Source organism: Rhipicephalus sanguineus, chromosome 8 (assembly GCF_013339695.2).
Source record: "Rhipicephalus sanguineus isolate Rsan-2018 chromosome 8, BIME_Rsan_1.4, whole genome shotgun sequence".
Classification (NCBI taxonomy): Eukaryota; Metazoa; Arthropoda; class Arachnida; order Ixodida; family Ixodidae; genus Rhipicephalus; species Rhipicephalus sanguineus.
Window position 1 is genome coordinate 57,466,626 of NC_051183.1, and position 27,432 is coordinate 57,494,057.

Genomic DNA, 27,432 nt, shown 5'->3' on the forward strand with positions numbered 1-27,432 from the left:
GTTGTGAAGCACTCCGTGGAAAGTTTTACCAGTTGGGTTTTTTTAACATGCATTTAAAAGTAAGCAAACGACCGTTTTTCCATTTCGCCCCCACTGAAATGCGACTGACGCAGCAGGCAACAAAACTCGCGTCGTCGAACTTACTGGCGCGAATCCTTACCTTATGAGCTGCCAGGACGGTTTCTCTACATGCTGGTCATTGGTGAGCAATATTTGCTTATTAAAAAAAAACGAAGCGATAACTTTCCGTTTGTAGATAATGCAAAAACTCTTAACACATTCAAACTGATTATCTAAAATATGTTACTGAAAAAGCGGTTTGAACTTGCCTTTGATATGAGACGCCTAACGTGATTCTCGATGTTGTTGTGATCGCTGTGAAAGCGCGTGGTCAGCGACCGGTCAACAATGACGTAAAGGCTTATCCTGAAATCGGGCAGTAAGCCATCCCCTGTTGATACGTTTGAGAACAAGATTAAGAATTTAATATTTTTTGTTTCTATCAGTAACTCTTGGTGTGCATTAAGTTCACTTGATACTGCCTAAAGAATCCTGCGTGTACTACTGAGAAAAAAGATCGTAACAACTATTTTAACGATAATAATATTGTTATGCTATGACATGAATCCCCGGTAGCATGTCACGTTTATTTAGCCAAGGAAATTTTTTTCCGACTGTTTATAAAGTTATCAATGCAGGCGGTTTGATTTCACAATTCGCGTGGACACTCCTACAGAGGGCAGACGGGGCGCTGGCTAAATGACCACCAGAGGAAGTGCGCGTGTTATTTGACGCAGTCGTCTGGTAGCACGTCAGCACATTGTTAGTGTACTAGAACAGAGGAGTGCTTGGTACGGCCGCAGCACCAACCTACAGAAAGTGAAGCCCAAAGAGGGTCAATCAGCTTGTGGCGCTGCGATCGGTAGTCTGCAATGTGTCGTCGGTTAAGAGTTGCGCGTGGCTTCGCCAAAGTGGTGCAGGGGTAGAATGCCCGCTTCCCACTCAAAAGTCCCGGGTTCCAATCGCAGCTGTAGACGGTGCGTTTTTAGATGCGAAGCAGCTATTTGACTAGCCTGTGTAACGCTGCTCCTCCGTGCGTCCGTACGAACGCGCCGCAACGTGCTCCCCTCGCCGCAGGTGTTAGAGCGGTGCCAAGTAGGTCACGCCGCAGCTGCGCGTTGACGTCACGCTCCCCCCGCAGTGCGCGCTGTATTCACTCTCTCCCTCGCCGGCCGCGCGCTCCCGCAGCGCCCACAGCTGCGGCCTCGTCCGTTCGCCCGCAACACCTGCCGCTACCGCCGCTCGCTCCGCTACCGCGACCGCCGCACGCTACACCGCCGACACGTGGGTTCGCGCGCAAAATTTATACATCTTCCCAAAGGGAACCTTGATGGGATGCGAAGCAGCAGCGTTGCGCCCGGGTGGCGTCACGGGTTGAACAGCGCTAACGCGGGTGCTGCGGTGAGCGCTGGAAGATTCGTTTGAAGCGATGGCTGGCGTAGGTCTTGTCGTTTCTTCAGAGTGGACACGGGCGCTGGACCGGCACTGGCGCGCGTTAGCGCCGTTGGACCCGTGACGCCAACCGTGCGCAACGCTCCTACTTCGCATCCCATCAGGGTTCCCTTTGGGAAGATGTATAAATTTTTGTTCTCGCGGTCATATTTTATAGCTGTATTGGTTTTCCTTTGTTTCTTAAAAGTAGCGTCTGTTGCTACGTGTTGCTACAAAAAGTAACGTAAAATGAGAAATCTCGTTTCGATTCTCGTATTGGCAAAAATCTCAAACGCCATACTTTACGTTTTTGTTCAATCCCGGGCGGCGGCGTTGCCAATAACTACGCTGACTGTCAAATTTCTTGTATTTTCTTTCACATTTTGCATTACTTCATTGCACTAGGAGGTGCGTGAAAACCACTATTGTAAATCATTTTTTATTCAAAGGAATACAAAATCAGACAATAATTATCGCTCTCAGCCACCCAGTTAACTAAGACTGATTGAAGGAACTTGTTAATGAGGCAGCGAGCGGGCAGTATTGTATTGAAAAGTGGCAGGCAGTAGCGTTTCTACACAGTTCAACGGGGAATAATTCATCCAGCATGTCTGTGCCCGAAATATTCCACTGCAAAATTTAATTGCGGTTTGCATGATTACGCATTCAAGACGGTGAGGATTGGCGCAATGTTCCCCCCTGATGTGACGAGCAGTCATTGTTTGCTATCGCCAGTCGATATCAAAAGGGTAACCGTTATCATCTTTGCCTGGGCCTTCAACCTGTTATCAGATTAAACGCCACACGCAACTGCCACAGCATATCGGGCGGGGGCTTTGCGCCAGTTATCCATTGTAGACTATTCCAACCTGAAACGGGCTGGCTCTTTAGCGTGTAACATGAAACGGGCTGGCTATGTAGCTTGGTTAAAGTCAATTGTTTTACAGCGAAAGTTGCTATGAGATCATTTTAACGGCCGTTTTGGCGCCGTATTTGTCCGCATCCGCCACCACCGGTGTCCGTAAACGCTATCGCACGAAATATGAAAGAAAATAACTTAAGAAAAAATTTCCAGGAAGGAACGAGGCTTGAGCCTGGGCCCTCTGTGTGGGAGCCCAGTGTTCTACCTCAGCGCCATGCCGTTGCTTGAAACTGCGTGGCAAAAAGACCCTATACAGGCTTCATGTCGGGAAAGAACCACATTAACATATGTAATATAGTGTGGTAGAAGAGTAAAATGACAACCAGGCGTCACACAAACCCGAATTCAGTAACCGGGCGTCACACAATGCGAATTAGGCAACGAGTGGGTCGTTGAATGCTTCCAACCAATTACAAAGGTCTCTGTGATAATTCTTCATCGTCATCAGCCACAGCATCAACAAAGTGCACACAATGCTTTACAGGTGTTTATCGATTACCACGGTTCTCCGCAGAATGACGAAAAATTTCTAAGGGGCTGCTTCCCTACTTCACAAAAATTATGATGATTTTAGCGTAGTGGGTTCCCCGCAAGTGACTTCTATTGGTTGCCAAGGAAGCCCATAAGGCTCTTACGATCTATTTCCTCCGGCTCTCAATAAAGTTAATTACCTCTCTCTCTCTCTCGCTCTCCGTTTCTGCGGTAACGAATGTTATAAAGCGTGGTGGGACAGTTAAATAACGACCGGGCGACACAATATTGTCGCGACGTCAAGAGAGAGGTCGTAACGCCAAGATCGAGAGAACAGCAGGTCGGTCTTTTTAATACCGCGCGCAAGTGAGTTCCTCTTCTTTCTTCATTCTGGCTCCTGTAAAACGCGTATGAGCCTTTTCGCTGTCGTCTTCGTCTTTCTCATAGCACGCACGTGGCATTTGCCTCCCTCCGAAAGACGCATCGTCCCGATGCGCAGCCCAGGCGCTCTACTTAGAAAAGCGCGCACATATGCACTGAAACCCAACCAGAGTTAGCTGGACAGGTACGGTTTCATCCGCACGACATGCACGACTTCGGGTGAATGCTTCCGGCGACTGGAACCGCAATCACTGTCGGGAACGACCTCGTAGTTCACGTCGTTCAAGCGTCGGATGACTCTGTAGGGACCAAAGTATCGTCTCAGCAGTTTTTCAGAAAGTCCGCGTCGACGTATTGGGATCCAGACCCATACCTTGTCGCCGGGTGTGTAAGTAACGAATTTGTGTCGCAGGTCGTACCGTTTCGCATCTTTATGTTGCTGATGACAGATGCGTACGCGGGCAAGCTGTCTGGCTTCCTCGGCGCGCTGAGTAAATTCTTCGGCGTCGGTATCAATGTCGTCACCCTCGTGCGGCAGCATAGCGTCCAACGTTGTCGTGACCTCGCGACCATGGATTAAACTGAACGGTGTCATTCCAGTAGTTTCCTGTCGAGCGGTATTATAGGCGAAGGTCACGTAAGGCAAGATTTCGTCCCAGGTTTTATGTTCCGTGTCGATGTACATGGAGAGCATGTCTGCGAGGGTCTTATTAAGGCGCTCCGTTAGTCCGTTTGTTTGGGGATGGTACGCAGTCGTTCTCCGGTGAGCTGTACCGCTGAGCCTGAGAACCGACTCCAAAAGTTCCGCCGTGAAGGCAGTTCCTCTGTCGGTGATGACCACTCTCGGGGCGCCGTGCCGAAGGACGACGTTTTCGATGAAGAAGTGAGCCGCTTCTGCTGCTGTGCCCTTCTGCATAGCTTTAGTCTCCACGTAGCGAGAAAGGTAATCAGTGGCGACAATGATCCATCGGTTCCCTGCAGTAGAAGTTGGGAATGGGCCCAGGAAATCCATTCCAATTTGGGTGAATGGCCGTGCTGGTACTTCTACAGAATGTAATAGGCCCGCTGGCTTACCGGGGGGCGCTTTGCGTCTTTGGCAGTCAGCACAAGTCTGAAAGTGATGTTTTACAGCAGCAGGTAGTTTTGGCCAGTAGTACTTTCGTCGCAGTCGGGACAACGTTCGGGTGTAGCCTAGGTGACAGGAAGTGGCCTCGTCATGGCAAGCTTCTAAAATTTCTTTTTGCAGTGATGAAGGCACGACGAGCAAGTACGCGCTGCCGCTTGGAGAAAAGTTCTTCTTGTAGAGAACGTCGTTCCGTAAACAAAAAGATGGCAGTCCTCTGGCAAAAATTCGCGGCACGTCTTTACGTCGTCTTTCCGAGAAATCGATGAGCGGAAGCAGCTCTGGGTCGCCGCGCTGCTCTTGTGACATAGTGGCCGTGTTGACGACTCCCAAGAATGCGGCGTCCACGGATTCGTCATCAATGGCGGCAGGCTCGACGGGCGACCGCGAGAGGCAGTCGGCGTCAGTATGCCTCTTTCCGGATTTATAAGTTATGCTCATATCAAATTCTTGATGTGGAAGGCTCCAGCGTGCCAAACGGCCAGATGGGTCTTTCAGGTTACTGAGCCAGCAGAGCGAATGGTGATCGCTGACGACCTTGAAGGAGCTCCCGTACAAATATGGACGAAATTTGATTACTGCCCACACCACAGCGAGACATTCCTTCTCGGTAGTCGAGTAGTTCTCCTCGGTGCGAGAGAGAGCTCGGCTGGCATAGGCTATCACTTTTTCAGTGCCGTCTTGCCACTGTACCAGTACGGCGCCCAGGCCTACATTGCTGGCGTCGGTGTGAAGTGCTGTTGGCGCTTCCTGGTCAAAGTGCGCAAGAACTGGGGGTGTTTCGAGGCGTTGACGTAAGTCGGTAAATGCCATTTGTTCCTTTTCGCCCCCAAAAAAGGGAACATCCTCTCGTGTGAGTCGGGTCAAAGGTGCCGCAATAGACGAAAAGTCCGCGATGAATCGTCGGTAATAGGCACATAGTCCTAAGAAGCGCCTGACTGCTTTTTTGTTGTGTGGTGCAGGAAAGTTTGCAACAGCGTCTATTTTGGCTGGGTCAGGTCGAACACCCTCGAGCTCCTCTTCTTTCTTCATTCTGGCTCCTGTAAAACGCGTATGAGCCTTTTCGCTGTCGTCTTCGTCTTTCTCATAGCACGCACGTGGCAATATGAATTACGTAACTAGTGGGTCGTTTGAAGCTTCCAACCCATTACAAGGGGCTGAGCCATAATTCTTCATCTTCATCAACCGTCGCATCAACAAAATGCACATAACGCCTTGCAGATGGTATCTCGCTTCTCCGCAGAATAACGAATAATGTCGTGGTGGGTGCTTCCCAACTTCCCAAAAATTATTTGTGCCGTAGTGGGTAGGTTGCTAATGTACTCGTATTAGTAGCCACAAGAGAGTTTTAACGGGCTCTAGAAATGCCGCTCTTCCAGCTTTCCGCGCATGCTTGGCGTTTTTTTTTTCTTATCCTGTTTAACATTACCGTTATGAATATTTCTATAGTATTGTAAGCAAACTCATGGACAGATTATTCTTTACGTATTTTGTGTATCCGTTCCCTATGTATTATTGTAACTTGTCATTTTTCCACTTGACTGGCAGCATGAACGCTTTGAGGCATTAAGTATAAACAGCCGCAAGATTTTTCCATATAAAATACTCTGCTGATTCCAAATTACTCGTTATAGCTTTTTAGCATTGATATTTAGGACATCATGTCATATTTCACCAGATTTTTATCCTTCTATGTTCAGAAGGTCTTCCTTAGGCACTAAAGCTATGACATTATTTTTCTTGCACACTGTTCACAGCGAAAATTGGCAAGCTGTGCAGTACACAAACATGCAAGTCATTTTTCAAAAGTTGTGAATTACAAAACAATTAAGGCAAGAAAACGAAAATGGATGGCTTCATTGCACTTCTGAATACCTCGTTACTGACGTGCAAAAATCATAATCGTTCCATCGTGTTTTCTTAAGGAATGAGAGGGATGAATGATGGCAACCGCACAAACACACAAGCTTGGAAAACGGGCTCCCATTTTTTGTATCGAATTCGCTTGCAAAATCGCTTCTTACTCTCAAAATCGAGATGACTAGTAATCTTTCCTGTATTGGGACCTAGTTGGTTCTGAATTTTGTGTCATTTTAGCATTTACATTCCACTATCAGCCTTTAGCGTTACTAAGCACTGCTCCATGTAGGCCGGCGTTTTACCTAAATTCTTTATTCCCTGCACTTCTGTCAGCGATGAGCTTAGTCACGGCGTTCGACACGCCACTGGGCGGATTTCATGATATTACTGTTCAAAACATCGACAATGCGCGAAGTTCCCAGCGGTGGTCTCGAACAGACCGTGGACGATGTTCCCCGTGATTTAGTCGCAGGTGTCGATCTGCGAAATGTTTAGCTGCAGCTTTTTGGACTTCGCGTGCGATGCCCTTTATCGCGTAGGACAATACAGCGATGGGAACTGATGGGCGTCATTTGCGCCCGCTATTCTGAGAAGTTATCGCGCGATGCACCTCGTTGCTGTACCGGAAAACGCCGCGTTCAATATGCCTGTTCGTGGAGACCAAAATACGTGGAGACCTAAAATGTTCAACTTCTGCGGCGACGAGCCAGCATGGGGTGACTTTGCCAGCCGGACACTGCCAAATCCATCAAACACTGTTTGACAGTGCGGGAGAAAAAAATGAGAAAAAGCGAAGTCACCGTCGTTATTTTCGCGAAATGATTCGCCACTTTCTCTTCTCTGGTACAACATGTCTGTTGTAGGCTCCAGCCGTCCACTGGCGCTGAGTGTACGGCTTTTATGTTACTTCTGCACATTAAAAACATGTTCTAATTGTGTTTTAAAGTTTCGGGGTGTTCGAATATATCGATAATAGAAGCGTCTGCCTTTCAGTCGAAATCCATCCGAAACTATTTGATTTAGTTTGAACATTCGCACTTTTCTATTTTTCACTGTTATAAGCCTGACTCTATTTATCTCGTGTCACTCGCGCTTTGCCTGACGTATCCCTTGCAGACGTAGGTACCAAAACTGTACTGGCCGTTATGTTTTATCAATTTTAAAGTCAGCCGACTAATGGGCTTGCACCGAAGTGACTTTTCCTTCTAGAAGCTAGCCACATAAACAAATACTGGAGTAAATTCACGTTTGATGTTTCGCCATAATTGTACTCCCTTTATTCAACCACTGCGAAGTCTGGTGGAAGCTACGATGTTCGGTTTCGGAGATGTCCTTCTGCGTTCCTAGGGTTTACTACGAGACCATACGCACTAGATCCATGCCGGCGCCTACACCTCTCAAACATAGTATAAATAGCACTTGGCTAACCTTCGACGAATTCGTGTTGTTCTCGAATGCAGGCAACGTGTTACCACAGCACTATCGCGTCATTTACATTTAGTTTTAAACCTGTTTTGTGCGCGTAGCCTCCCAATGGCAAGTAGGGATCTCCACTATTTCTTCCCTACTTCGGCGCATTCATCGCGCTATTGAAGCGACGTCCCCTTTTTCATTGCACGAAAGAGCCACCGAAGGCCACTGCGCTCCATGTTTTATCGCTTTCAGTGAATGCATTTATCGAGCTGCCCGGAGTTCACGTAAAACTTCACGTTACAAAGCGTGCTGGCGGATTATACAGGCAAATAGAGCACTCAAAGCAGAGCGTCAACATCACGGGCAATTGCAAACAAAATAAGCACAAATCTTTAATACAGCCTGAAGAAATGTCTCTTCAGCCGCATCTTGTGCGCGGTCATCCGGCTAACTGGGCAACGTGTGCATTGTTTCTCAGGATCGCGGGCTCTAATCTCTGGGAACTACTCCTTTTTGGCGGGTCTGTTTTGTTCCCATCTCTTTTTGCTGTTTGTTTTCTCTCTTTTTCTCAAGAGGTGGATGTACACCCTACCCGAGAATCCGTCTCTTGGCACCGCTCCCTGGAAGCCAGATATTGACAGGTGCTGTACCTGAGCCGCTGCACATTTTCTGCCTCCTCTCCTCTACTCACTGTTACCCAATAACAGGGATTGAGCTACCTGGTGCAATAGTTGCTCAGCACCTCCCACATTACACCTACGATTAAGCAGAAGACCTCAGAATTCAGCAGCTGTGGAGCGTCAGACCACGCGCACAACATACGTGATACGAACATACGAGGGCTATGGGACGGGGACATAGACAAGGGGCACACAGGACAGGCGCCTCTTCCCTACTGAAAACGTTCCGTAAGTCAGTACCATAATACCGTATGTTTCCGTATGATTCTTACGGAAAGGTACGGAAAACATATGGAAAATATACGGAAAACATATGGATTCCGTACGAAACATATGGAATTATGGTACTGGCATACGGAACGCCTTCAGTAGGGTTGTCTATGTCCCCGTCCCATAGCGCTCGTATGTCCGTATCAAGTATGAACCAACTTGCCCAAACACAACTCTTGCTAAGCCAAAAAAACAACATACGTCTTTTGGCATGTCTCTCTGGACGCCGGAGATTGACAAGCTACGCACCTGAGGGTTTGCCCCTTTAAGACAGCAGCTTTTCTTTCACCTTTATGCGTCTCAATCTCTCACAGGAACAAGAGAGGAAAAGAAATGAACAGAGCTCCGTAGTTCAGTATTGAGACGCTTGCTCGCACACGACACTTACGATTAAGCCGAAGAACTCAGTCTCTAGCAGCTGCAGAAAATCTGAACATGGTGGGGTCGGATTTCGAACTTAGCATACGAAAAATCCCTGAACCCGAGCAGACCACCCCTCAAAGCTGAACTTGGCGCTGCTGAACTCTGGAACTCTCTCGAATACCACTAGACTAGTGGAATTACTCGAATAATTACCAGGTCTCCACTGGGACATCCATGACGTTAGCGAGGACAGAATCAAAGTTTATACAGAGCTGACTCACAGGCACTCATTTTATCACCGAGGGCTCAGTGAGAATGAGGGTATGGGGTGGAGTTTTTTTGTCGACATAGATATTGCGTTAGACTTTAAGGAATTCTAAAGTAAAAATAAAGCGCAACATGCTTCCAGAATAAAACTAGTTGGAAGGTATAAACAGAAAGTAGCTGAACAGTACGCTCCAACAGGCAGAAGCAGTCACACGGATGTACAAAAGGTTATTCAAGTTCATCACCCACGCAAAATGGCATGGAACAAATACAACACAGTAACGCGCGACTTGAATGTAAAAGCCGGGAAAAACCGCGAAGAACAATCAGTGGGCTTCTATAGCATTGAAGGTAGGAGTCACAGAGGAGAGTAGTCAGGAGAACTGGCGGAACAATTGACGCCTTGGTCAAAAATAGAACGAGGAAGTTAACAGAAAAGACTAACTCTGCACGACCGCTGGCTTTGTTGGGGCGTAACCGTGTCAAGGTAGTGTCAACTTTGTTGGCTGCTGCTGTAGCAATCAAAGAAAACATCGCCGTGTCACCCTGTCGGTCTATATATATATATATATATATATATATATATATATATATATATATATATATATATATATATATATATATATATATATATATATATATATATATATATATATATATGTATATATATGCCTAGAGAACTGTTGGAAGTATGATCTCACCATCGATTGGTGATGTTATACAATCCCGTTCATCTCACCGCCCATATCAGATATCGGGTACCTTCAATTTAGCCTTCAATTGCGTGGGCCTGTTACTTATAATCAGTTGAACACTTCGAATCGAAATTAGCGTAGGTTAGCCATTTTGCATGTTCTACGTACAGCTGTGGCTAAAACACTCCTGGCATGAGTGCGACGTATGAAAGAACATTCGTTAACAAGGAAAGAAATGGACGCGCGACAGGGCGAGAGTGGCAACCACAACAATTTCCAGGATCTACAGTAAGACTGGTACATGCATTTATTCAGTTTTTAACCATTCTGACGATAAGCTTGATCGGGGTCCCAGGTGCAATATGCAGAATAAGTAGTCATGCATAACTAACACCATGGTCCTTTTTTTAAACTAACGCCTTCGATGTTACACTGATATAAGAGTTGTGCTGTTCGAAAATGTGCGCATTTTAAATTACTCACCATCATTCGGGCCTGATTTCGAACTAGCCGAACAGAGGGCTGGAAAATATGAAACCATTTTAAGAAGAACGCGTGCTTAAAATGAGCGACCTTCAAAATATCAGTAGCACAATCATTATCATGTTATCCGGCCTAAACGTAGAACCCATAACTGCATACCAATTTCATGCACCTAATTCTCCTGTTTAATATCCTTTCAGAATACATATTCGCGTCCTCTTTTCACTTCTGACAGGAATCAATTTTCGTTAAAAATGTGAATTCATGAGCTACACCGATTGTAATTTTTTCTTATGGAAGAAGACACTTCAGCTGCGAGAAAGACGATAATTTAAGCGGTGAAGGGCTGTTCTGTCTTCTTGTTCATACTATATTAGTGCTCTCATTTTGCGAAAGTCACTGCCCATATTCTGGGTGGTTATTTTAGAAAAAAATCATAACAGTTGATGTTCCCAATTAGGATTACAGCAAGTGCTGCTTTTTTTAAACATTGAATGGGCCTGGCCTCGAAGAAATGTCTCGCGGGCTATTTTAAATGAAAGCTTCTGGTATTTGTGGAAGGTGACGAATGCATAAAAACATGGCTGATCCCTCCGTCATAGGAATCGGTATAACACGAAAGCGAAAGGTGTCACCATAGATGTGGTGCTCATTGTATAGTGGTATATAAAAGCTTGTAGAATGTTTATTCGCGTTTGGCAGCTATTGGCGGCTAGGAGTTACGGAGTCGCCCTCTATGAGACGCACCTCGATTGCGTGCTAGATAGGATACCGCCGGCGCGCTCCCCATAGGTTCCGCTGTAGGCGCTCTACAAAAACACCTCGCGGAAGCCCTCGAGGGCATTTCTGTAAGTACTTTCGAAAGGAACTGTGTTCTTTACTGTCAAAATAATCATTTTCGACGAACTGAAAGCACAAGATAGTCTATAGTCGCTGTCTCTTTGAAGAAAACCGAGCACCCGCTTCACGCGGTCACCGCGTTGGAGACACCTGAACCGGCTTCTTGCGTGAAAGGTAGTCACTCGCTGAGTACAAACTATGTGAAATATTCCGTTATAGTAGACTGCCTGTATAACCAAACGGAGCATAACAGAAAGAAGCCTCAAGCCAGTGATCGCACGGGTTCGCGACGACTGACGGTGCCTGACGACGACTGACGTTTTGGCACCGCGCTGTGAACTTTAGGCCACAAAATATGAGAGTTTTTGAGTACACAAGTACTGTTGCACGGACGCTGTCAGAGCAGTTCAAAAACAATTTCGTTACAACTACGGCTTTTGTTTGCATGGCAACTTTGTGATGTGCCGTCCCGACGATTCAGTGTTTTTTTTTTCGGTCTACATTCGTGTGCGTTTCAATGTCATTTGACAAAGTTGTCTGGCACTGAGTATTGGTCGGTCTTCTCAGCGGGCAAATACCATTGCTTCTGTTTCTTTATTCAGTGCATTCGTTTCGTGCTCACACAAAACGTGAGCAAATGCGACTCCTTTTTTTAAGGCTCCTTAATTATCATTCCCTTTGCATTCCAGTGAACTTGCCGCTCTCTGTCATCAACATATCCATAGACCAAAGCTTCACCACTTCGAGATTGCTGGTGGAAGGAGAAGCAGTCTACGAGACCGATCATGTATAGTAGCATGCAACGCCAAGGAAAAGAAAGAAAATACAGTAACGTTCGCCGGACTTGTTCTGATAACGTCGGCTGTGAACTAGGACCCAGAAGAGCTTGAAATAGCGGTGAACAAAATAGAAGTTATTGCAGCAATTAGCAGCCGCAAAACAGGATAGTAATTATTTGGCGAGTACCCCAGCAAATTTGGCAACAGTGTCGTGTCTAACGCCAACAGGGTGGCATATCTTTTCCACGAAAATAAATGAGGCTCCAAGAAAATACATGGGGTTGGAGAGGCCCAACGTGGGTTTGAGAGTGGCACAAATAAATATGGGCTTTTTAGCACATAGTGTTTGCGTCAGGGGAACGCAAACTTGACTGTAAGAAATGTTATTGCCAACATAAATGCAGCACACAGCCGCAGAATTTGACTCTTTCGTTATGTACGTCCATCCACCAGCAAACGTCGCGTAGCTTATGAAGGCGAAAGCCTTAGATGCCGCTTCAAATGGAAAGATTGACCGTCGGTGGCGCCAAGACGAGTGACGCAAAAAATAATCGTCACGTGAAGACGTCACCGTATAACGTCACAGATTTCCTAAATTTGTAACTTCATTATGACATCACCATGACGTGACATAACGTGACGTCACATGATGACGTATTCTCACGACATGGTCCCTTTGCATTGCCTCCGTGATCGGTGGGCCGATCACGGAGGCAATGCAAAACATCGTGTAGCTTAGGAAGGCGAAAATCCTAGATGTCTCATCAAACGGGAAGATTGCCCGTCGGCATAGTTTCTTACAATAATAACTAGAGGGGAATGTGGCGCTAGTGTCTACGCGGGCCCCTTGAGCGGCGCTTCAACCAGCATGGGAATGATGGGAAGTACAGGCTTGGGATTTGCTTCGAATGGATTAGATTCTTGAGATCCGCGACGCTTGTTTGCCGACTGTAAAACAAAGCAATATGAACTTATTTCCAATTCAAACTTGCTTAATTCTTTTGTACCTAAAACTTATCGCAAAAAGTTTGCTTGACCGTGAGATGGAACTGAAACCTGGACAAATTCAACCACCAGGGTATGCATTGCTCTGCAATAGTGTTCCAGATTTGGCATCACAATTTAAGTAATTATTTTGTTTACAACACTTAAAACAAACGCGCTTGTCTCTCCCTCGAAAGTACACATTATCTATTCATGGAAATAACAGTACCGTTTCGAGTGAGAAACACTTAACGTATCATCTGCTGCGATGCCAGGTGCGTCTGTCCAAGTGGTCTGCCCCCAACGCATCTCTCGTTTTGTTGTGAAGTCAGAGGAGCGTGAAGGTGCGTCTACTTAGCTTCGCCGTCGTTTTGCAGTCGATTTGAAAGAGTTTTGACAAATAGCGCTTATCATAAAACTTGAACCCTATGCGATTTTCTGCACTGGCATGGGACACTACATCTATGCGCTGCGGTGAGTGCACGACGCTTTGCTAAAACTGTCATAAACAACCTGTAAAGCTGCAACATCGCAACAAACGAAGAGATCTAGCGGTATTCAGCTTCTTTGAACAACAAAGACACTGCTTGAGTGCTTTGCAACGCATCCCACTTCCCAGGCCTCGCGAAGAACGAAACTGAAACTGTAGAAAAAGATGCGTAGACAGTTCGCTATTTCACGCAATTTTATCCGAAGCATGTACTTCCCATCATTCCCATGGTGGTTGAACGATCGCAGCGCCAGCTTCCTCTCTAGGTTATTGTATGAAACTCTATGCCCGCCGGCGTCTCGCGTCAGCAGCGTCAACACGAGTGATGCAAAAAATAATCGTCACGTGATGGCGTGACCATATGACGTCACAATGACGCCACAGCTCATCAAAACATGTAGGGTCATTATGACGTCGCATAACGTGACGTCACATGACGACGTATTCAGACGTCATGGTCGCTTTGCATTGCCTCCGTGATCGGTTGCGGAAGCCGTGCAAAACCGCGTTAGGTGCACAACGCTTTTGGAGGGGGGCGCGGGAGAATCAATACATCGACTCACAAGAAGAAGAAGATGGCTTTCGCCTTCTAGTCATCTTTAGCGAATTCATAAGGGACCCTGTACGTTTTTTAATTCAACATATCCAAACAATGACTTGCGCATCTGCAGCCGATTTTGTGGACGCTGAGCACGAGGCCAACGATCAAGAGGTCGCACGGGAGAGTTCTGATATGGTATGGCACGTGGTAATAGGTAGGGCCTTTTCCATCCTGTGGCAGATAAGCATCATTTGCCGGCGGGAAGCGCGCGTGATCCATTGTCTCAGTGCGCGCTGTCTGCTACTCACCGAACATCGCTGGCCCGACGCAGTAACGAAAGTCTTCCTCGCGGATGTGCTTCTTGCACACAAGACTCGTAGCCGATGGCTACTTGCCGGTTCTTAGCTTTAAACTCATCAGTGGCGTAGCCAGGGGGGGGGGGCACACCGGGCCCGTGCCCCCCCCTGAAACTTTTTTTACTTGAAATGAAATAGGTGCCCCCCGCCCCCCCCCCGAAAAAAATTTCTGCCTACGCCTCTGCAACCCATGCTTCACGCAGTTTCTTGTCCCGTGGTTATCGGTTCAGGCTGACACTGGGCTCCGTTGCGTAAGCCCGGCACTGCGGCACCGAGCGGTAGAGCCCCATGTTCATCGCCTTCGGAGGCAGCCACTCTGTTAAAATGGCTTCAATTGAGCAGAAAATGCGAGAAAACTTCTGTATTTGAACTGACCGCAGCGCATGTCGGACTTGAAACTCATTTTCAAAGCACGCGGCAGCGCTGCACAAGCAACCGACGTGGCCGCTGAAACCACGTGATCCTGCCAAGCACGTCACGCCGACGGTGGCGCTGGCGTTTCCAGTGTTAGGCCTCGATGCCAATAGCACCGTTTGACGTGGATACACCCTTGTTAACGCCTAGTGGCATGTCTCCGCCGCGACGACTAACGCCCATGATAATGATTAAACCGTTGTGGTAGCTGAAGCTGTAAACATATATTTAAACACAGCGAATTGTGAATCCCGCTTAAGATGACATCAACAAGCTCATAATCAACACTGGTACCCGATGTGCACTTCTTCAAAACGTCGTAAATTAAGGATAGAAACGGCATGGTGTGCGCTTTTCTGTAATGGGTAACCGACGCATGTGCTTATGCATACACTACCACACTGCGTTTGAGCAACATGGGAGGCAGAGGTTCGTAGCTTGAGCCACAAACGCGTGCGTCCCGCTATCGTCTGTCTCGCTCCACCAAGGCATGACATTCGCCCGTCGAAATCGTGTCCATTATGTAACTGCGCAAAAAACGGACGGATGAGAGAAAAGCATAAACAGGCGTAGACTACCAGCAGAAGCTTCATTGCAAGAACAAGGCAATATAAAGGACAAAATAAATAGCAAGCAAGGGCAAAGAGGGATGAGAAGAAGCCAAGAGGGACCCATATCAACAGAAACCCAGGGATCATGAAACATAGCACGCCCGTCATACAGACCAAGATAACTTGGCTCTTTTCATGTAAAGCAACAGAGGGAACACTGTTGCCTTGTTCTTGCAATAAAGCTTCAGTTGATAGTCCGCGCCTGTCTGTGCTGTTCTCTCGTCTTTTATTCCCGTCCGTTTCTTGCGCAGTAACATAATCGATCATTACCAACTCGCCCAAAATACCACTTTCTGCAAATTGTGTCCTTTCTGCAGCAGGTATTGCAGCAGTTTTTTTTTAGTCGGTGCTCTCGCAATGGCGGCGGAGAAATCCCGTCGGGGCTTGTGGAAGCTGCACTACTCCGATGAGCCGGCGCACGCTAAGACGAAGTGAAACCCAAAGAAAGTAACTGCGTTTAGGGTGCCTCGGCGACGCCAGCGCGGCCAATGTCCCTGGCTGGTATCGAGACGCTTTAAGCATGACCTCTCATATCGCGCGCAATTTTGGAGTAACGGCTTGTAAGTGTCGATCGTGACTCATTACTTCTTTTCGCCTCTCACAGACGGCGGCACCACCCCGCTCCGCCCCGCCTACCTGCACCGCCAACAAAGAGCACCGTACGAGAGAGACTTTGTGAAAGATATAAGGTGCGTTCGTGAAGTGTCCAGCCATCTACTCAGGTAGCTTAGTTGGTTGAGCGTCTGGCGCTTACCGTCGTGGCTCGCAAGGTCGTGGGTTCGATTCACAGCTGCGGATCTCTTTCTTGGTTTTTATCATTCTCACCCGTTGGCGTCCATTTTGTCGACATCATATCCGTAACGGATGTACTTGGTGGACACCAGCATAAAACAGTTTCGTGTTAAAAACAAATGGCGTGTGCCTGCCGCATTCTAGGTGGTGTCCATCCAAAGCCTACAATACATGGCATTTCTATTAAAAGAAAAAAACGGTTATTCCAAGGTATGTGTGTATGTGCGTGCAGGCTGTATTCCCTAACTCTAAGAATAGCTACACTTGTGTACCTCATCATGACTTTCTCAGTCGAACAGTGGTTAAATAGAATGGTGAAAACTCCATGTTATCTGAGCTTCGAAATACAAACAGATAGCAGCATTTCATGTGTCTCACGACGCTTCGTTGTCTTCGTTGTATTTTTACGTAATATGCATTCTCAAATTCATAAGCACTGGATCCTCAATCGTGAGCAATAATGGCGCATTGTGCTGTGCGTGGACGCCTGGCAAATGGAGCAAAGTGCGGGTGCCGCAGTGCTTAATGGTGCAAAATGAACAGTGATGCAATAGAACGTAGTGAAGAGTTCGCAGTGTTGTGTCTCTTATCTTCCTACAGTACTGTTCTCCTGCGAATGGTTCAAAACATTGTATTTACAGGTGTTTCCCAATTTCCCTGTACATACCTGTTATATTTATGCTTCCCTTAAACAGCATGACTGTTTGTTACAGTAGGAGAATCTGTTGTAACTCATTTATGGCAGTGCCGGTATCAATGTCATGAACTCAACAAAAGTTGTGGGTCCATACATTATTCGGGAAACATTTTCCAGGACGCACGTAGAGGTGCCATGTAGGGGGGAAGTATATGGCACAACAAGAAATGCTCCTTAAGAATTTTAGGAGCATATTTAGCTAGTTTTGGCAAACTTCGCAGGAATATCCCCAGAAGTTTGTGTCAAACAAACGAAAAGTCTATGGTTACCTACAACAAAAAAAAAACTGTGAATAATATTCGTCATTAGGTGGAACTGAGGAATACAAAAAGCTCGGCGAATGTAACGAATAAAATCCTTATTGTTTTATTAAATTATGGGTCAGCGAATATCAAATGTTTAAGTGCGGAGCTGATTACAGAATGAACAGTATGTGCGGGCCGAATGGAATGCTTTTTCAATGCGGCGTGCACAATGGATTTCGCAAAACGAAGTCACAAGTGAGATGATAAAAGGTAAGTTTCTTGTACAGCGAATAACGTACAAGAACTTTAGGCGTCCTACTACACAATGGATTCACAGTAGCCCATATGCAGTTAAATAAAGGTGCCATAAATGAATAACTGCTCATTAACATCGAGAAGCAGGGACAACACTGTGCATGTCACCATTCCTCCCTACAACGAAAGCTACCGCTCACTAGACACACAAGGGGTGAAGTGTTACTAATCTTGTCGTCATAGTGTAATCCTGTAAGCTTGCTTTCTCTGTTCGGTGGCGCAATGACAACTGATCAGCATCGTGTTCACTGCGGGTGCTTGTTCGTAGAATAACGTTAAATAGCACAGTGTTTAGTTTTTGTAGACATGTCTTCTTAATTTTACAGTAAGGCTGTCTATTGCTAGGATCTCAAAAAATGTGTCCCAGATGTTGACAAAATTAACTATCCGTGCAGCATGGCCTAGCCATCTCTTGGAGGCGGCGTTATACCCGCGCCGTAGCATCGACACGAAGGTTTCTCGCCGTCTCTGGGGAATGGCGTCAAAACACCGCGCACGCGTCTGGAGCGTCAGAGCCAAGATATACGTGAGTTCAATGCACGTCATCGCACTAAATTGTCTCGGATGTCGGGCCAATGACGCTAAGCGCGCAAACGTTGCCCTTAAGGATCATTTGTTTCGCGAAGCGGGAACTGCCCGTGGGTGAATTGTTTATAACCAAAGAGAGCGTTTCCAGGGAGCCTGGGCAAGATGTCAATCGGAGTTGGTCGGCAATGCGTTTTGGTACTCTTGCGGTGATTGTGATCGCCTGCGGTTTGCGGGACACCTTTTCACGAACTAACCATGTGGTCAGGGACCATAATTTACAAGACAACTATTTGTTTTGGGCATATGGTACTGCCTAGCAAACTTGACTGATGTACTCTTAGAGTTTGTGAAATGCAGTGCTTCAAGAGAGCCAAGCTAATAAACGGAAAAAAATAACTCACGAAAAAATGAAACGCCACGGAAAACTATAAATAACAACACAAGACTATGTGTAGTTACCGAAAATGCTGCTCCATCGAAGAATTACTAGAAAACCCTTGGCCATTGTGGTCGACTTCTTAAACAGGTATTCAATACTCGGCTCACAGCGTGAGAAAAACGCGTATATTTCAGGCGTACAACCAAGCTACGCAAAGAAGAAATAAAATGACACGTTACTAATTAGATAAGAGCAGCGAATCAAGATAGCATTGAATACAAAACTATAAGGCATGCAAGGTCACTAAAATCATTTTTACTAACTGAAATAGCCATGTTGGCTCTCTTGGCTTGGGAAACGACATCTTTAAAATAAGACATACAGTGAAACAAGACATAAACATCAGCTAAAAATGCAGCATTCACCGGACTTCAGCAATTTCGCAGATTAAATAAATAAATAGTCACAAAGATATTGAAACACGGGTGGGCTTCTAATGGCTGCACTGCAAACAGAAGCATGTTTAACTTGTCGCTCAGCAGCAACTGGAGCATGCCAATGTGTTCCAGTTGCTCAATCTTGAAGTAGTTTTATGCCATTCCTCTTGTTACAACATATTGTGCTCACACCAGAATGATCCACATAAAAAAAGTCGGGAAGTTTGCACTAAGTCGCGCAAAGCTTCGCACAGTGAAGCACAGGCCCGTCGGCGCTCGTACTCCCCGTCGACCGATACGTGCAGTTTCGAGATGCGCGGCTTCTCCCTCGGGAGTACACACTTTCTTAGGAGGCACGACGGCTGTCACGGCACGATTGGAGGCAGCCAGGCAATGCACTGTAGAGCGGAGGTTGCGCGCGATGTCTCCGTCGGTGGGCGTGGCTTAGCTACGGCGAATGCGAGGCTTGGCCAGGTGGTTCGGTATCTCGTCGCTATCCTTTCTTCGTCTTTCTTTCAACTTATTAACGCGAAAGTGTTTTACGCCTCGGTTCACCATGAGTTTCATGACGTATTTCCGTCGGGGAAATACATGAGCTAAATGCACATGATCAGATGGTAAAGAAAAAAAGTGCCGCAGTTTGCATTAAGTCGCGCAAATCTTCGCACAGCGAAGGCCGGACCTATCGCCGCTCGTACCCCCCGCCGACCGACGCGTCTCTCTTCGGGATGCGCGGCTTCCTGTTTGGGTGTACGCAGCGAGGCGATGCATTATTGAGCGGAGGTTGCGCGCGATGTCTCCGTCAGTGGGCGCGGCTTAACTATTGCGCATGGGCGGCTTGGCCACATGGCGCTATGCGGTCGCTAGACGACGCAAAACTTGCTTCCTCTATCTGCGTCTTTCTCTCTGTTTCGTTTATCGTCTGTGTCTTTTTTCTTCTGCATAACTTTCTCTATATTTCTGTCCTTCCAGTATTTGTGTGTTATGCCTTACTTTTTCCCCTCCTCCATTTCCTCTTCTTCGCCATCACATCTCTCCTCCCCTTTGCTACACTACACAATACAATACTATGCTAGGCTCTGCTTGCGTGTCTGTATACCCGAGTGGTTAGGACACACGCCTTCGGATTGATGGTATGCGGGTTCGAATCCCGCGTACCCTCAGTTTCCGTCTCTCAGTTTGTTTCGTTCTTTCTCTCTCTCTCTCTCTCTGTCTGTCTGTATTCGTTCTGAGGTACATGCACAATGGCACGTACCCGTTAAGGTGGTGATAGTTTTCAGCGATCGACTCACAAGGAAAAATTTGCTAACAGCTTGGCTCTTAAAAATTGGCGGCCATGCCACCCTGCGACCGTCAATGTCAAGAACCCAAGCTGTATCAAATACCACAAATGATGATGGGCGAGGATGGGGTAGGTTTTTTTTTATTACTTTAGCGTAATTGTAGTGGTAATCGCTTTGTGGTCGCTGTGGTAAATCGTGATTGGTACCACCACGATTTTCAGTGATGCGAACATGTTCGTCTCGTCAAGCATTGTATTCACGCTGTTCTTCTGGTGCTTTTGTTTCCGTGGTCAACCATGGCAATCTCGGAAGGCGCTGAATGAGTTGCTAGATGGCATTCCCTTTTACATATGAAAGCGGGAAACGCATGCTGAGAGGAGGAATAGTCCTTTCAAGTCATGCGGAGGCCTCGTGTGAACGGCGAAGAAGCTGCAACCTAGTCTTAACCCCGAACGCGTGAGAAGGGGTTCCCATTGTTGACAGACACCTTATCACCTATCATGCGGTTTTGATGCTTGTTTTGTGATTTTATTTATTGAAACGAAGACTGAACTCTGTACTGTATGCCTGATTGCGAAGAAAGATATGCTGCTTGCCTTCAATTGCTAAAGCTTACATCATTTCATAGTTCAGATCATTTGAGTTCTATGAACACAGTACGTGACACTATACAACCAGTGCCAAGAAAAAACTTGGCACATACAGGCATTTGCCTTTTGAGGACAATGCCGCTTGTGACTCTAGAGTTTAGACACGCGCCAGGCTGACTACAAGAAATACATTAGCGAGCGTACTGCGGCAAAAACGAGAAGATGAAATAGTCTTTGAACAGGACGCACCAAAAATTTCAGCTAAAACACTTATGAGTTTGGAGAAACGGAAGTGCTTTGCTGCCCAGCACGGTGTTCTGCTAGACACTGCTCGTGAGAGCTTCGCCGATGTAGCTCAGTCTACAAACACAGCAGTCTTAAGTGCGCAAGTGGAGCAAAAGATTACTGCAAACATCATACGATTCTCGGTAATCGTAAATTTCCATCTAAATCGGCAGCATGAACCGCAAACGAATTGAAATGTCATTTCAACATCTGATGCTTCCTTTAGCTTTTGATAAGCTGAAACATGGGTGTTTCAGCTTCAGGAACTTTCAGTTTACCAGACTTCTTCGAGAGCTTCCTTGAAGTTCGCTCAAGGGAAGTTTCACTTCACACTTTCACTTTACAGAAGGCATTTCCTGTGGGAACAATACCCTTACCTTAAGATACGACGCAAGAGCAGTAGTTGGCTAGCTTAGCGAGAACTCGCACGCGGCTGACGTTTGCAAAACACGCCTCCGGAAAGAGCGTGACCTCCCCCATAGAATCTGGCGCCAGACTAGCGGAGCCGTAATAACATCCCGCGCGCGCTCCGCTATGCAGGAGCAACCGTCGCACAAAAGGAGACGTCCCGACTCGAAGTACTCGAAGAAAGCGCAGATCAATAGTAGGCGCCCTGCGAAGCGTCCTGTTATCTACAACACGTGGCAACAAACGTAGCATTCACAAAGGGAGCATTCCGTTGCCCACCGTGTCAGTCAGCCTTTAACGAACTACGCAACAGAAATTTGCAGCAACCCTCCGTAAAGCAGCCTTCCCAAAACAAACGCTTTCGCGTTCTAACTGTCACTCCAATATGCTCAGGCATCTTGTAGGTGTTTTCTTTGCGAACGTACTGCTTAACGTGTGTAGATATGATACGTACATAATGTGTAGTGTTTACGCCACATTTTACGCATATGTACACGTCGAGTAAGTACGCGGTGCTTCAGAAGCCATAGCCCAATAAAAAAACACGAGCCAAAATGAGACAGGACGAGCAATTGAGCGCTTGTCCTCTCTTCATCTTGTCTTGTGTTCGTTTATTGCGGTCTGGTTTCTGAAGCACGATGAACTACTTACAGGCCCAAACTTCCTGCCTACTGGAGTACATACAAACCGTCTACAAAGAACTAAATGTGGTGGCTCAACTCGCAAGAAATGTGAATATCACTGCGTGAACCCTCTTAGCATCTTACAAAGCTTTTTCATTGCGTTGGTCAACTAGGGGATGAAAAGTCGATACTTTTCCACAAAACTGACGTTCCCTACAGTGCATGCGCTTCTCCATGCCCAAATCACACCCTCTCAATATGAAGAATAATCGCTGAACAGAAGTTGCAAGCAGTTCGCCGCTGTTCGTGGCGGCGGCACCGCTTTCGCTCGCTCTTCTACCGCTCGCTCGAGGTTTGCCGGTTCGCTGTCGGTCGCGGCGGCTGGCGGGCTTGGTCGAGCTGTACGGCGCCGCTCACCGAAAACTCGCCGACACGTTAGCAGCGCTATGGCGTGCTGGCTGCAGTGGCCACACTTGAGCGTTTGCGCTATGCCGCTCGAAATGCGTCTTTGATTATGTAAGGCATCACGGTGAAATTATTTGCATGACATATTTTCCACGTATTTGTCATGTGCGTGCCTCTTCGTCCTGTCTCTAACGTGTAGATAACTTTTCATGACTTCTTTTGCGCAGAACGTACAAGGACTTCGAAAGATGGTGGATTCCGGCACTACGCAGAGTAAGAACAGCTGCCAGATGAAACACAGCCAACATTACAGGTCTTGCAAAACAGCAGTGATATACCAGGTTCCGTTCAGCTGTGGCAGATCTTATGTTAGGCAATCTTGAAGATGTATAAACAACAGCTTGAGGGAGCATGACTCTGCATTACGTAGTTCGGGACGAACACATCTGGTGGACCATTGCAGGTCTTGTGGGTGTGCAAGAATTTTTAGACACAAAGATTCTGTCAACTCACAGGAAAAAAATTAACCGGGAGTTGATTGAAGCATTCCATATTAGAAACATGGGAGGAAATTGTGTTAGCCAAGCTTCCGTCACAATGTCCGATAAAGAATTCGACTTCTTGAAAGGCACGTGCAACAATCCGTCTGGAGATGCGTGAACTGCTCCTAAAAATAGAAAAAAAAGTTTGTTCTTTGCTCCTTATCATGACGTAGCGCTCAATAAGTTTTCTTTGGTTTTCTCGTATGTTCCCGGGTCCACCGGTGAGGGGCGTTTGTTATACGTGAAGATAAAAGTACAGTTCGTTGTTCAAAATAAATGAGTTGTGAGTTTGCGCCCGTCTTGTCTGCCTCTTTTTTCCTTGTGTCCGTGTACGTTTTGTGCAAAAGAAGTCACGAATGTGTACAAACTCGGCCAACTTTCAGTAGTGTAGATAACTATTTGCAATACTTTCGTGCTTTGAATGACACAGCCGTTGTGCACAACGTGCAGACTATTTTGTGGACTGGCGCGTGCAATGCCAGCCAGTTATCGCTTCCATTAGAGTAGCTTCACATAACGGACTCTGCGAGATATGACAACGTGGCTGGACCTGTGTTGTACATTTGACAGTGAATTGACAGAAAGAAAGCAAAACCTTCCTATGTATATAGAAAATTAAACATTTCATTTTCTCGCTTTTGTCTTTCGTTTTCGCATTCACTGCGATAGCAGTGAAGCACGGATGGCTAAATATTTGGTCGCGTGGTCTCTTTCGCACCATTTCTTGCTCACAGCGAAAAAAAACGCGCCGAAATGTTTAAGCATTGACTGGAGAAACTGGAGAAAATTATCCCTGGTGATTAACGGACCATCTGAGCTGGGGATAAAAATTTCATGCGCATGGGGCACTGGAATGAACCGACCATTCTTCTGGAGAGGTGCAATTTTGGGGACTAAGAGCTGCCCGGTAGGTTGTAAATATGCGCACTAAATGTAGCTCCATTGAGGTGATCTGTCGGGACTAAAAGTGAGCTTGTCGGAGTAACTGCATGAGAACTAACTGTTAGACCCGGTGCCGTTAGTCTTTAAAAGGGTTAACGGTTGTGCCAGCATCATTAGTCCCCAAAAGGAAGAAGCACACACCCGTTTAACACACTTTTGCCTGAGAGTGCACGCTTGAGACACCATAGCGCTATAAACAAACCCGAGGCAAAATGAAGACATGGGAAGCGCTTAAGCGCTTGTCCTTTTTTCAACTTATCTCACATCCGCTTATTGGGTAATGGCTTCTGAAGCAGGATTAATTATCAACGTGCCCAAATTTCATCCCTACTGGAGTAAACACGCATAATCTACAAAGATCCTAAATGTGCTGGCTGAGCTACAAGGTATACAAATTGTAGTGTGTCGCCGAATTGCACGGTATGAATAAAGCCGTTTATTGCGATAGAAAAGATATGGTTTGTCGTCGGCGTCATCGTCATGCCCCGCATATATATATATATATATATATATATATATATATATATATATATATATATATATATATATATATATATATATATATATATATATATATATATGTGTGTGTGTGTGTGTGTGTGTGTGTGTGTGTGTGTAAATAAGCCAGAACGAAATATATTATGGTAGAATTCTTTCCGAAGCGTGGACGCGAACAGGCAACCCCTCACTCCACAGACGGCTAGGCCACGGCCTTCCTCAGGATAATAATGGCGAGCTAATGCACCATTTACCGTTGGCGGTACGCAGATCTCGGGGCCATTTCAGCGGGTTCTCTGCATTACAAACCAGATGGCGCGTAGGGCGGGCTGTAGAGATCGTCGCCCTGCTCGTTGCGATGCGTACGGTCCGCTAACCCCTGTATATTTTTGATGCGTGAAATGCGCGTTTTAATTTTGAGCCTTTGAAAAGTTCGCTTCATAAAAAGAAAGACGACAAGGAGTGCGCACGTAGAGATGAGAACAGTGCTGAATGGAAGAAAACGACGACGAATACCCTCACGAGGGCGCGAGGCGCAAGGGTTCGCCGTACAAGTGGCCCAATAGGAAAACAGCACGGAACATATCAGGGGCCAATCACCTGTCAACACGGCAGTGGAGCTGTGTCCATTCGGGTGATGATAAGTTGACCCGAGATCAAGAAAAGCCTTGTGCACAGGAGATCACAGGAGAGTTCTAAGGGAACGAGACAAGAAGGTTCTCACCGGAACGGGCACTGAAGATGGCCGTCGGGTTGCGGACCTGAGCCACCAAGACTTCAACTGGCCGTGGCCTCCTGCCATCGAGTTTCCGTGCGATACCATAGTCATTGTGCGCGAAATCTAGCCCAAGTTCTGCGGGTTCCGCTGCCGGCAGGCAACGTAGAAGCAGCAGTTGGGCTACACGCCCGAGCTGTTCGACCAGCTGCATGGCCAGGTTGCCCTGGCACCTCAGCGCGGCACCCAGCAGCCACCGCTCACTCGTCAACGCCAGCCAGACACGCCAACTCAACCAGTCAAGCCTTCGCTAGTTGGCGAGACCGAACTCATATTCTTCCCCGCTCCGCCCCTCAGCTGTGTCAGAACTACACTGTAGTTTAGGTTATTGAACTTGCATTTTTTGTGGCGTTAGAAGCCTTTAACGTGTGCAGTGAACTTTTTATTAAGTGTTTACCTGTTCATAGTTAGTTTTCCTTAAGATTCCCATAAAACGTTTTTTGTGGTGTTTGTGAAACCAACGACTTTGTCCTTAATAAAGCTCTCTGACGCTCATCTTAGAGAGCTCTCGTAAACGGAAAAAGAACCTGCATCACAATATTACCCTTGGTACGACCGGCTATGGAATGCAACGTGGCCGCCGCCATTGTGCGTGCTGCTGTCTGTCACGGTTGTTATTCATAAGGTTTCCTCTTAGGCCGGCGCTTGGAGAAAGTCACGGAGCACGGCATTTCTCGGGAGCTTATGGCCGCGTGTTAAGGCAAGCGTAGAATGCAGCCGCAGACGGGTTCTCACTGGAACAACGGGGAAGCCTCGGGCAACTCTTTCTAGCGCGGTGCAGTCGGCAAGGGATAGCGCCTGTGTCGAGTTTTCCACCAAACCTCAGCAATCCTTATCCCGAACGCAGACATGAAAGTTTGTGCGAGTTCAAGGGAGCCGTTCGTCTCCCACTCGAGGTAAGCGACACTCCCCCCCCCCCCCCCCACCTTTATACCCTTTCGGACTCTCATCCGCGCCATCGGGTCGTCGGGGCATGGCACTTGGATTGTCTGGTTCATGACCTTCTTGCTGAAGGGAGAACGCCAGGTCGTCGAGCCATCCGATTGATGGAAATTGTGGACACCGGTTGCCTAGGTGCCTCAATGTTGTCTGGCTTGTGGCTATATAAGCTGAAGACTTATGTATGTATATTTCTCTCTTCTCTTCTGGATCCTCTTGATCTGATGTAAATAAATTTCCGTTCATCCGCACGAGCGCCTCTCCTCTCTGCAAGGGATGGGTCCGGTGACGAGGGCCAGCTACCAAACGTGGCCGACCGGAGCCAAGGTAGGACACCTTATACAGAACACCCTTATCTCGTGATCGGGGCACTCTCCCTGTCTTATGCTTTCACCGTAAAGCTCGCGTTGAAGTTAGACAGTGCATGAATGTCACTTCGCTCGCTGCAGCGGCTGCGTTTCCGAATTAAGAGCGCTCCTCAAACACAAAGGAGTAACCAGTGCGACACCTCTTAGTTTGCGTTCGTCCTGTGTATACCTGTGCGTTTGTTTAGTGCGTCCTTCTTTGTTTTGAGCAGCACGCTGTAAGTGTCGAGCTTGGAACGTTAGTAGTTCGTGCTCGTGCTGTGTGTGTTCTTTTCGTGCAGCCTTTGCGCTTGAGCAGCGCACTGCACTCTTCGAGCTGCTTGCCGTTCTTCGCGTGACATTGAAATTTGTTGCTATCGCATTCATTGTTTCGACTTTGCGGCGACATTATGACTCTTCATGTGTTGGTCGGCTCGAGGATAAAAAAGTGAACACCTATCCACAAGGCTGGCGTTCTCTACAATGCCTGTGCTTTTGCATGTTATAATTACACCCTCTGAATGCGATGAATAATCGTTGAACAAGGAATGTTGTTTCAGCCTACAATTCCAGAATTAAGCTCGTCTTTTTCGAAGCGTCGTCAATCCACGAACAACATGCCGCGGTTGCCTTGACGAAGGCATGTGCACTTATTTAAACTTTCCCTCCATGAACACTCCCTGTTCAAAAACTTTTCATCTCTTCAAGCCTCTCTCATCACCATCCCTTCTCTCTCGTTTACCTTGTCTACATGCATAACATGAAGGCTAATTCACAAACATACTTACTATATCTTGGCCAGTAAAAGCTTTCGTATGCCTTCCTGTGACCTCCCGCTTTTAGTTGTTCCGCCACGTAGCAAATATTCACATTACGTCGTCTGTTAAAATTGGAGAAATATTCTTCTCAATAAATCCCTTATTTGTACAGTCGAATCATGTATTTCTTCACAGTGGCCTGTCGGTGCTCTG

General features: G+C 46.8%; 1 long non-coding RNA gene across 1 annotated transcript; it reads right to left on the reverse strand.

Moving 5' to 3' along the window:
- Positions 1 to 331: 331 nt before the first annotated feature.
- Positions 332 to 27,432, reverse strand: LOC119402759 (uncharacterized). The gene is made up of 4 exons (XR_005185914.2): positions 27,250 to 27,432; positions 18,471 to 18,597; positions 10,420 to 10,458; positions 332 to 451 (listed from the first exon to the last, which is right to left on the reverse strand). It is a non-coding gene; the product is annotated as an uncharacterized LOC119402759 (long non-coding RNA).